Source organism: Anser cygnoides, chromosome Z (genome assembly GCF_040182565.1).
Source record: "Anser cygnoides isolate HZ-2024a breed goose chromosome Z, Taihu_goose_T2T_genome, whole genome shotgun sequence".
In the NCBI taxonomy this organism is placed as follows: Eukaryota; Metazoa; Chordata; class Aves; order Anseriformes; family Anatidae; genus Anser; species Anser cygnoides.
Genome location: NC_089912.1, coordinates 38634643 through 38646230, shown reverse-complemented (window position 1 = coordinate 38646230; position 11588 = coordinate 38634643).

Below are 11588 nucleotides of genomic sequence, written 5' to 3'. Positions count from 1 at the left end.
ATGTGTGCTCTCCTGGAATCTTGTAAGGTGTTTTCTGAATTTATATTCGGCAGGTAGGCAGCTTCAGACTTTACTGCTGGCCTGATATCCTTAAGTAACATAACTATCAAACGTGTTAAAGGAACGCAATCCCTGTGAGTATCTGTGAGTGGTGGGGAGCTTGGGGTGGGAGAAGGTGAGGAGGGGAAGGTGATAATCACTGTTCAGTGTTCTGCTAACATGCATCAGTGCACTGATGCACACTTACATAAGATACCCTTTACACTAACCTTGGGTTATTTAATCTATAAGAGCTCTTCCCACCTAACAGTTAGCACTCTGTATTTGCCTAGTTGATCCCAAGACGTGTTAGCCAGTGCCTAGTCCCTCCATGATGTAGACCCACCTCTTTAAAGTTTTTACAGGTAGTTTTTCTTCCCTTAGCCTTTATAGTCACTCTTAGCCCGTTCCAGTCCAGGCTGGACGGGGCTTTGAGCAACCTGGTCCTAGTGGGAGGTGCCCCTGCCCATGGCAGCGGGGTTGGAATGAGGTGGTCTTTAAGATCCCTTCCAACCAGAGCCATTCTGTGATTCTAGGATTCTACATGCAGAGAGGACAAGCTAACAGAATCCATGCCAGGGCTACCATTTTATTTTGCCACCTCACACTTCAGCACATCACCGCAGTATTGCAACATCCAGCTCCTCTTCATGATTCTCTCCTCATCACAGCAGCAGCAAAGATAAATGGTGCTCCAGAAGAGACGCCTCAGCAGAAATCCATGCCAGGCACACATCTCTCTGTCTTACAGGAGGCATTTAATATCTTCCAGGATCGAGCCTACACAGCTTACCCAAGACAGTCTGTGTCACCTCCAGGGTTAGGCATCAGGGCTTCCTGGCTCCAGGTCTTTTGTTTTGACACAGCTGTTTGGAAAGCAAACTGTAGGCACATTCTGAGGGGGAGTATTTAGTCTTACAATTGGTGAAGCTCCAACAATAGTTTGCTTAACTCGGAACAGACATGCTGCATATTTTAAAACCCTAACATCAAGGAGAAAAAAAATAAAAATGTATCATTCCTATTTGAGTTCAGGATTCTAATTATTCTAATTTTTACCTTATTTATTTATTTATTTATTTTTAATATCCAAAAAGCTTCCTGAAACAAAGAAGAATATTGAAACTGGAATAAGTTATATTTCTCTGAGATTTTTCTGGAATTTTGTAATGCAAAGATTTGAGAACCAGGAAAGTTCAAATTGGTGATGTTTTCTTTCCCAACATTTGAAAATGTTCCCAGCAGATGCCTTTGTTTGCATTCCTTGAAGCTGTTTGCCATTGTAGATAATGTTAATTTAGTGGATGGTGTGATTATTCATGTGTTCTGGTAGTGATGATCTCTGAAAGGAACTTTGTTGCCTTACTGTGAACAATACACTGTGGTCTCTCTTGGCTGCTTTGTGGTTTTGACTGCCTCAAAGGCCATTTAGCTTCTATCCAAAGCTTCTTCTGCTGCCTGAATGGTGCATAAGGTTCAAATCATAAACATGCAGACCATAAACATCCATACATTTCAAATTACAATTGCTTTGTAGCTCCAATCTCACTTTTTCTTGCAATTTTTAAATTTTTGTTCTTCAGCTATTTTTTTTTCTTCTTTTCTTTTTGTTGGATAGTTGTGCTCATTAAAATATGCAAAAGTCAGTTGTGTAGACACTTAAAGTGCAGCTCTTAGTTGCTTGTCAGCTTCATATCTTGTTTAGATACAGCCTTAAAACAAAACAAAACAAAACAAAAAAAAACACTACCAACAAAAAACTGTCAGTTCAATGAAGAGCCTTGTTCCAACTAAAGAAGCTAAATGTGAGATAGAATATTCTCTTAGCACCTTGTCTGCACTTACAGAATACATCCAATTTGAAACGAGATAATCTGACAACTAGGCTGACCGGGGAAGCCCTACACATGGCTCTGTAGTGGTAGGCTACCTGTTGGAGAGTTACCATTGTACATACACTGGTCTTTTCTTGCACATGAACTAAGCCCGATGGGAAAGAATAGGAAGTTTATTTCAAGTTCTATCTGTCCTGCTAAAACAAACCATGTCTCTTACATGGCTTATCTGACTTTCCCTCACATTCTGGGATCTTCAACTTTAAAACACATGTCTGGGGATGGAAAGATACTGTTTTTCCAGAGCTTGTACTGTAGTTTTTGGGACCCTGGCTTAGAGATGTGGGACGTGTGAGATGTCAAGAACACATTTTCTTTTGCTTCTAAGAGGATCTGTTTTCAAAATGGTAGATTGCATTGCCAGGCACAATATTGTAGAGCATGAGGCATATGAATATGAAAACCTCTCTGATAGATTTGACAAAACACACTAATGTAAAAATATTTAAACAAGACCTCTGTCTATTCCAAATAGCAACACTGTTCTTTACTGAACATTTTTTAAGCCTCTATCATCGTTGCAGACTACCTGGATCTGTTCTTAAACAAAACCCTTTAAAATAAATAAATAAATAAAAAGTACTTTGGAAAATAATTCAGTTTGAAATCACAGGCTTTTTTGTTTGTTTTGTTTTGTCTGTTTGTTAGTTTTCCATTGGATCCTGTAATGATTACCTTCTCTGTAGCTAGGAATGAAATCTAGATAAATGTTTTAGTCTCTCTTATTTGCGCTCAGCTTTTGTAAGCTGACATGTTTTCATTTTGTCTTTCATGGATTTCAGCAGAGGAGTTCAAATGCATATACATTTCTGTTCTTTGAATGTAACACGATACTGGCCAAGGAAATATCTGGCTTGAAATTAAAGATTGGAAAAGGTATATATATAAAAAGAGCAAGCGATTTCCCATCAAAAAGTCAAATGAATTTGACAGAGATCCGCAAATGCAGTACTATTGTTATGGTTCCATGTTCCCAATGCCTTAGAATCTTATTTCTATGTCTTTTAATTACATCAGTATTTGTCTGAGGGTATAGAACAGAAATCCTATGCATAGGAAGAATCCTATGCATGGTAGAGTTTTTATTTCTTAAACATCTTTGCAATTAAAAGAAAAAAAAAAAGACAAAAGATCTGTACAGTAGATCATTCAACCTGCAGTGATAACGTGGTGGTTGTTTTTACTGGTGTGGAGATCCCTACAAATGCTGCTATGCGTTATTTGCCAAACCCAACATACTAAATGATTAAAGCCTTATTCTAGTGCTCTATTCATTTTCTTCCTATTATGACAAACAGAAAAATAATGACTTGTAAGAGAAACAAGTATGTTCCCTGCCAGCTCCCAGTCCTGCCTGTTTCCTGATGCAGCTCCTAGAGCACCGCTGACGTTCCCATTTTTCTCACCCACCACCCATTTCCCCTCATTACTACCAGTGAATGTTGATCAGCTAGATCACATGGTCAGCATGCTCTTTCTGGAGTGGTGTGGAAGATGTGCAGTGTCATGGCAATGGGCTCCAGCTTCCCTTAGAGCTGGGACTGTGTGGGTCAGAATATTCCTTCTCTTCCGGGTGCTCGAGATGGAAGGGGGGGAAGCTGTGATCCTCTAATGCTGAGACACAGTACCACCAGACAAAAGTAGGTTAAGCACAACAGACAATGCCTATGAGTCTAAATTAAAAAGTAATTTCCAAGGTCTTGTTCTACTGTCAGTAACAAGGAGCTGTTTCGTCACACCAGGTATAGTCTTCTACTACTTGCCACTTCATATTCCATTCTGGGGACTTGGTTTCTGTCAGTTTCTTCTATTTTCTGGAGGCTTGCCTGTATCACAGACACAGGCAGTCCTTCTTTTGCTCCCTACCTTGTGAAATCTCCTCCTGGTAAAGTGCAGCAGAGTAGAGATATCAGACCTGGAAGAGCCATGGGTAACAGCAGGCAGCAGTTCCCTGGGGCTGGGTTCTGGAGAAAGGAAGGCCCAGCAGCACCAGCTGTGGTAAAGGAGCTTTGGGCTTCAGGGGTTCTTTGGTGAGGACATGGATCTTCGTTATAATCACAGAATCATACAATGGCTTGGGTTAGAAGGGACCTTAAAGATCAACTAATACTAACCCCCCCTGCCATAGGCAGGGACATCTCCCACTAGACCAGGTTGCCCAGAGCCTCATCCAACCTGGTCTTGAACACCTCCAAGGATGGGGCATCCACAGCTTCTCTGGACAACCCTCTAACCACCCTCTGAGTGAAAAATTTCCTCTTAACCTCTAATCTAAATTTCCCCTCTTTTAGTTTAAAACCATTCCCCTTGTCCAATCATTGTCTGCCCAATCAAAAAGTTGCTCTCCATCTTTTTTTATAAGCCCCCTTTAAGTCCTGAAAAATTGCAATGAGGTCACCTCAGAGCCTTGTCTTCCTTACGCTGAACAGCCCCAGCTCTCTCAGCCTTCTTCATAGGAGAGGTGCTTCAGCCCTCTGATCATATTTGTGGACCTCCTCTGGACCTGTTCTAACAGATAAAGCAGAAGAATTAGCACACAAGTGTGCATCTGGAGTCCCCCATCCTGCAAGGTGTTGAACAATTCTTGAGCAGTGCTGGGATCTAACAGAAGATGCTTTTTAATTGCTTGTTTTGTGTGCTGAGGACCAGCTCTCTGCTTACAGCTTGTAGCATCCAATGCAATAAAAAGGACCATCCTAATTTCATTACTAGCCTGTGGACTTTGTAACAGATGAATTATACTTACTAATTAAAATCAAGAGTTGATTAAGACTGTGAAATCTTGGTGTGACTGAGAACAGCTTAAAAATGTAAACTGCCTGCAGGATGAAGTCTCAACATTCTCGTGGAGATTTATTATTTTTGTGATCAGGAATGCGTGATCTTTCTAAAAACACAGTGTTAATATAAGAAAAGAGCGTTGTGACCTTTATTATAGCAATAAGCTGCAGTCCTTCTTTCTCTGAGAGTTTTTACAGAAAACAATGGGCTCATCCTATTGTGCATTCTGCAGACCAAGTGGCACTCTCAGGAAAGCACTATTAGTCTAGGGGAAGAGCTGGTGCAGGCTTAAAAGCGGTGATTGAAGTGGGATGCAGACAGGAGACTGTTTCCATCCCCCATTAAATGCAGAGGTAGGAAGAGCCTGTCCTGTGACTGAAGAGGCAATGAGAGCAGATGTCTCCCAGGGGAAAGCTGAGAGAGCCAGTGATCAGGGAAAGATACTGAAAATCACACTGGTTTATTTTCTTTCCAGCTTCTGAAATTCACTTGCTGTGTGACCTTGCGCAGATCTCCCAGCTGCTGTTTCCCATGAATTAAATGTGGATGATGTTTTTCCACCTTGAAAAAATGCTTTGAAATCAGAGGACACTAGAAACTGTAGAATTTGTCTTAGAAATCAAAAGTGACCTGTTGTACCCAGGAAGGTTACAGTAGAAGTAGGCCTTTACTTTTCCCTTGTTTTATTGCTAATAACACTTTGTAGTTCTCTGAGGACTTCTCTTCCTTTTATTTCCCAGATTTTGATCCTTTTTTTTTTTTTTTTCATCTCATCCCTCAGACCTTCTTTTGAATCTTCTGTCATCACAGTTGCATAGCATCACACCTAAAAAAGCAGCAAATCTACAGAAAAACCTACACTGTCACCGTTTTCCAAATGCACACACTGGTACCACCAGTGGCTGCAGCAGGGCCGCAACACCAGCTTGTGTGATAACGGAGGAAAGGACTCTGGGCTGCAGGCAAGCTCCTGTGAGGCTCCTCAGAGAGGCCTGGATGTGCTGCAACTGCACTTCTTGGGGCAGGATTCTCCTATCAGCTGCCACCACCCTTAGTGGCAACAACCCTTGTAAAAAGGGGCATCTCCATTGCAAAGGGCTCTGTCTGAGCTCTCCTCCTGCTCCTTGGTTCCCACAGGGGGTCCAGCCCTGGGTGGTGCTGGTGGTGGTTCATGGCAGGAGCGCCACTGGCACCTCTCCTCCCATCTGTGAAGACGAAGAGGTGGGTTACACCCTCTTTTGCCATCCACTGCGGTGGGCCCAGGTCACAGCAAGAAGAGCTTCCTCCAGCCAGTGATTTATCTGCTCCACAGAGAAGTGACAAGGGGTCTGGCCTTCTCCTGCAGCGGATCTGAAACTTCAAAAGCTGCTCTTAAGGGTCTGTGTAGTGTCCCATGGGAAAGATTCCCAGTAGATCTCATGATGTCTTATGGTCTGCCAGACGCTCAGACTCAGTAGAGATAAGTAAATTGAAGTCCCCAGAGTTTGCTAGCAGGCTGAAGCGTCCATTGGGTAGCCATGACAAAGCTTGTATTGCTCTTACCCCATTTTGTGACTGGAAAGTTCAGTGAGCCACCAATCACAGTGCTTCCCACAGGGAGATAGGGCACGTCAAGTGGTGTCACTCCTGATTTTGATCCAATCTAGTGTGATGCTGCCCGTGCTGACTCCAGAAATCACAGGGACCCTGTGGGAGGCAGCTGTGGGACCACCCGTCCTACAAGGACACACTGCCTGGCTCTGAGAAAGGAAGGCTGCAGTGATGCCTGAGACTTGGAACTCTTTCAAGAAAGTGTTATAACTAGAGATGACACTGTCGGATAGTTTTTATACCTACACCAGTGCATTACAGCACACAGGTAAACATATATTTAGTTTTAAAAGATGCAAAACAAATAAGTTATTTTCCTATGCCCAGCAGTAAAATTGTTAGTGTAACATCTCTTTTTCAACTCTGCTAAGTAAAAAAATACATTTCCCAGGCTTCAGACAGTAGCTAGTGTTTGTTGTTATAACCTTTGAGATAAAGGGATGATCTGCAAAAAGGTGTAAAATACATAATGAATAAGTATGCAAAGACATGATAATTTCAAAATAGAGAACACATGGCAACTATATCTTTCAGCATTCCTATTGTCCCTGTATTTCCTGTCTTGTTGAAATCTGAATGCAGTGTTTTTCTTTTCCTCCTCTGCCACCCACTCTCTTTCCACCCTCTGCCCCCACTCCCACAATGATTCCCACATTTATTCAGTCATCATTTTCACAAACAATTCTAGCATCAATGCTTTTCAGAAAAAAAAAGTAAAAATCACCAAATAGACCCACGGCATACCATTTTAATGGCCCTTCAATACACAAACTCATGTAACATTCTATAGAGGCAGCTAACGTAAAGTAAAAAGTAGAGTCAGATAATCAGTTCTGCTCACATTGAAGGACTAAATGGACACCAGCACAGAAGAGTCTGGTTTCTCTGGGTAATGGACGATTGTACAGATACCTCAGTCATGGTTAGGGCCCATCTGGCTTGTGTCTATTCACCAGTTCAGCAGGACACCCTGCACATTCACTGAGCCAACGTCTTCACTGCTATTTACATAAATTTTATTCAACACTATTATTTGCTCGTTCATTTCTGAATCTCAACAAAGGTAAGAGAGTATACCAATTACCATCTAAATTAAGTAAGTGTGGAATCTGCATGTACACGTTTCTTTTTCTCTCTCTACTTGACCAAAGGACACAGTGGTCTCTTCCCTTGCTGGAAGTCTGTGTGAGCAGCTAATTCCCTTCAAGGCTGTCACCTCCCTTTCCCATGTCCCCCTCAGGCTTCCCCCAGCCAGTCCCTCCCTGGCAAGGCAGCCTGCTTTGTGCTGTGGGAGACAGTATGGAGCTGTGGACATGCAGACAGTCTGTCCTCCAAAGTCCCTGATGTGGAAATGCAGCATCCTGACTGAAGGGTGTGATTTCAGCCCGTCTCCATAACTCCACCAGATGCCAAGTGCTGCTGACATGAACAAAGAGGTCAAAAGTGGGTAAGATGTTATTTCTTGCTTTTATTTATTTATTTATTAAGGAAGAGATAAATAATAACTTCAATTGTGATGCTTGATATTGCAACCATTCTATTCTTGTCAGAGCATTTTTAATCAAATGATAATATTATTTGTGGCATGCCTCTTTTCCACAGCCAGCTGGCAATATGTGGGCCGTGCTCAGAAAGAAGTTACTCTTACTAAAAGGAATATTGCATATAAGTCAAGCCACAGTCTGTGGGAATGTTCAAGGCTTTTGTCAAAATCAGGGTCAGGAGACTTAAATACAGTCTTTTCATTTTGGATGGATATTACCTCAATATCCATGTAAGGATAAGCAATAAATAATGATGTATTACAAAGAACAAAACAGTTTAAGCAGTAAATAGTTATACTTTGGCCATGAAGTAGCATACAAAATGCCATAGAGTTCTGTAAACTAAAATCAAGTATATTTCTGTATCTTCAATATTATGGACTGATTATTCATTGTGGTAGAATGATCATAATCAGAGCTGGGGAATCCCAGAAGTGAGAAGATGTCTTCTTCAGAAGTATAAATTTGTTAAATATTTAGTTTTGTGTCAGTATCAGTGACTCAACCATATAGTGCACAATTCTTTATACCATGATTCTTGAGACAGAGAGTTCTCAGGAATGACAGAAAGGCAAGAGCCAGGATAGCTACAGAACTGATCCAAAATGAATAGAATTACGTGCAGAATCTGGTTTTAAATTCTGACTAGTCCAGTGACATCACTGGGCCAAACGTGCCTTTGCTACATGCTCCACTTGCATGCTCTAAAATGTTATGATTCAACCCTGAGGAAAAGATAAGATCATTATCTGAAAGTCTCCCCTCCTTGAGAAATGAGTGAATTCTGGGAAAAACAAAAGTCATGACCAAACTCATGCAAGCTGTAGTGGACTTTCAAGAACTGCTGGCAGTACTAAGTATGATGTATGTGTACTAACAGCCCAGTTCATGTTTTGGAAGACTCACAATAGAGAAATCATCAGGGTATTCCCAGCATGTCTGTGTTGTTTCTCAGCATTGTGCAATATGTTCCATGCTTGGATAATCCTTCGAAAAGAAGACATAGATTTAACAAGAAAATAATCTTTCAAGTGGTGTATTTGACTCCCAGCTTACTCATAAATTAGAAAAATAAACTAGTTAGTAAGGCAGGAGAGACTAAGGGCTTTGCACTGTTCACACAGTGAGTTGGTGACTCAGCTAAGATAAGATGATTGACTCTTTTTGTTTCACTTTTTTACCCCAACCATAAAGCCTCCTGCCAGTAAAAACAGTGTGCATAACTTGGTAGGAAGGTTAAAAAGTCCACTCAAGTTCATTTTAAATTGTTTGAATCATTTGTGGAATGTAAACTCTACGATCAATTTTGTATTTAACCATGAGGCTTCCAGTAGTTCAGTGCTGGACAAAAACTGATTGCACAGCAGTCAAAGGGTGCATGGCAGGTACAGGCCAAGAGTGTAGGTGGATCTTCTAATCTTCCGCTGGAACCTCTGAAGTGCTTCACTATCTAGATACAACAGACTTGCTGCACTCTCATTAGAGAAGTCAAACCCAAGAGGGTGCATCAGAATAGTTAACACACATAGCCTTGCTAAACAGGGCTTGTTGGAGTATGTAAGGGTAAAACTACTTAATCAGCTATTAAGAATGGTGAAGAAACATTTGTGATGTTCCTGCAATTTAGCATAATAATGAAGCAATACTCTGGAAGGAAAATAAAGGGATACAGGGCATGCCCTACTGTGAGTGGGAGGACTAGTTGCACCATGTGCGAGCATTTTGAATCCATCCAGCTTGTGTTCAGAGCAGCTAAGGCAGGATGGTACTGACTTTACTGTATGCTCCCCCAGGCATAATGCAGCTCCAGATAATCTTGCTGCAAAAATAAGAAGAAGAGCCTTAACTTCTGCCCCTATTACTTGTACTGTAGTTTCTTTCAGTCAGCAAGCATGGCAGCTCAGACTAAGAGTGCATCTCTGCCATCAGGAGCTCCCAGAACAAGCAGACAGACTGCTGCTTCAATTCCCTGTCTGCACATCAGCCCCTCTCCAGTTCCTCTTGTGCACTCCTAGGCAGGACAAGGGGTGAGACCAGCATGCAGAGGGGTTACAGCACCAACACCCAGCCAAGCCCACGCCGCAGTCCCAGCCCACTCCTCCTTACCCGCCCCCAGTCCTGCCCCAGTAGGCTGCTGACACCCTTGAAAATCATCATAGAATCATAGAATCACAGAATCATAGAATCATAGAATATCCCAAGCTGGAAGGGACCCATAAGGATCATCAAGTCCAACTCCTGGCACCGCACAGGTCTACCCAAAAGTTCAGACCATGTGACTAAGTGCACAGTCCAATCCCTTCTTAAATTCAGACAGGCTTGGTGCAGTGACTACTTCACTGGGGAGCCTGTTCCAGTGTGCGACCACCCTCTCGGTGAAGAACCTCTTTCTGATGTTCAGCCTAAACTTCCCCTTCTTCAGCTTAACACCATTCCCGGGGGTCCTATCACTGGTGATTATGGAGAATAGGTCACCTGCCTCTCCACTCCCCCTCACAAGGAAGTTGTAGACTGATATGAGGTCCCCACTCAGCCTCCTCTTCTCCAGGCTGAACAGGCCCAGTGACCTCAGCCGCTCCTCATATGTCTTCCCCTCTAGGCCCTTCACCACCTTCGCCGCCCTCCTCTGTACACTCTCCAACAGTTTAATGTCCTTTTTGTACTGTGGTGCCCAGAACTGCACACAGTACTCGAGGTGAGGCCGCACCAGCGCAGAGTAGAGCAGGACAACCACTTCCCTCGACCGACTAGTGATGCCGTGCTTGATGCACCCCAGGGTACAGTTGGCCCTCCTGGCTGCCAGGGCACACTGCTGGCTCATATTCAACTTGCTATCAACCACAGCCCCCATATCCCTCTCTGCAGGGCTGCTCTTCAACGTCTTGTCGCCCAGCCTGTACGTATAGCCAGGGTTGCCCTGTCCCAGGTGCAGGACCCAGCACTTGCTCTTGTTAAACGTCATGCGGTTGGTGATCGCCCAGCTCTCCAATCTGTCCAGATCTCTCTGCAAGGTCTTTCCACCCTCAGCCGAGTCCACAACTCCTCCAAGTTTGGTGTCGTCAGCAAATTTGCTCAAAACACCTTCTATCCCCACATCCAAATCAATTATAAAAACATTGAAGAGGACTGGCCCTAAAATGGAGCCTTGAGGGACCCCACTAGTGACTATCCACCAGCCAGATGTGGCCCCATTTACCACAACCCTTTGAGCCATACCTGTCAGCCAATTGCTCATCCATCGTATGATGTTTTTGCTAAGTTGTATGCTGGACATTTTGCCCAGTAGGATCTTATGGGAAACCATGTCAAAAGCTTTGCTGAAGTACAGAAAGATCACATCAGCTGGTTTCCCTTGATCGACTAGATGGATGATCTTATCATAAAAGGAAATCAAATTTCTTAGGCAGGACCTACCCCTCATGGACCCATGTTGGCTGAGACCAATGACTGCATTGTCCCCCAGGTGCGCTTCAATAACTTCAAGGATCATCTTCTCCATAATTTTACCAGGCACTGACGTGAGACTGACAGGCCTGTAATTGCCAGGGTCTTCTTTCTTACCCTTCTTGAAAATTGGCACAACATTTGCCAGCTTCCAGTCTACTGGGACCTCTCCAGAGTCCCAAGATCATTGAAAAATAATTGAGAGAGGTCCCATGATGACGTCAGCCAGCTCTTTAAGCACCCTAAAAATTCACTCACTTCCAAGCACCACAACTGCTTCTGATGGAGATTGTTA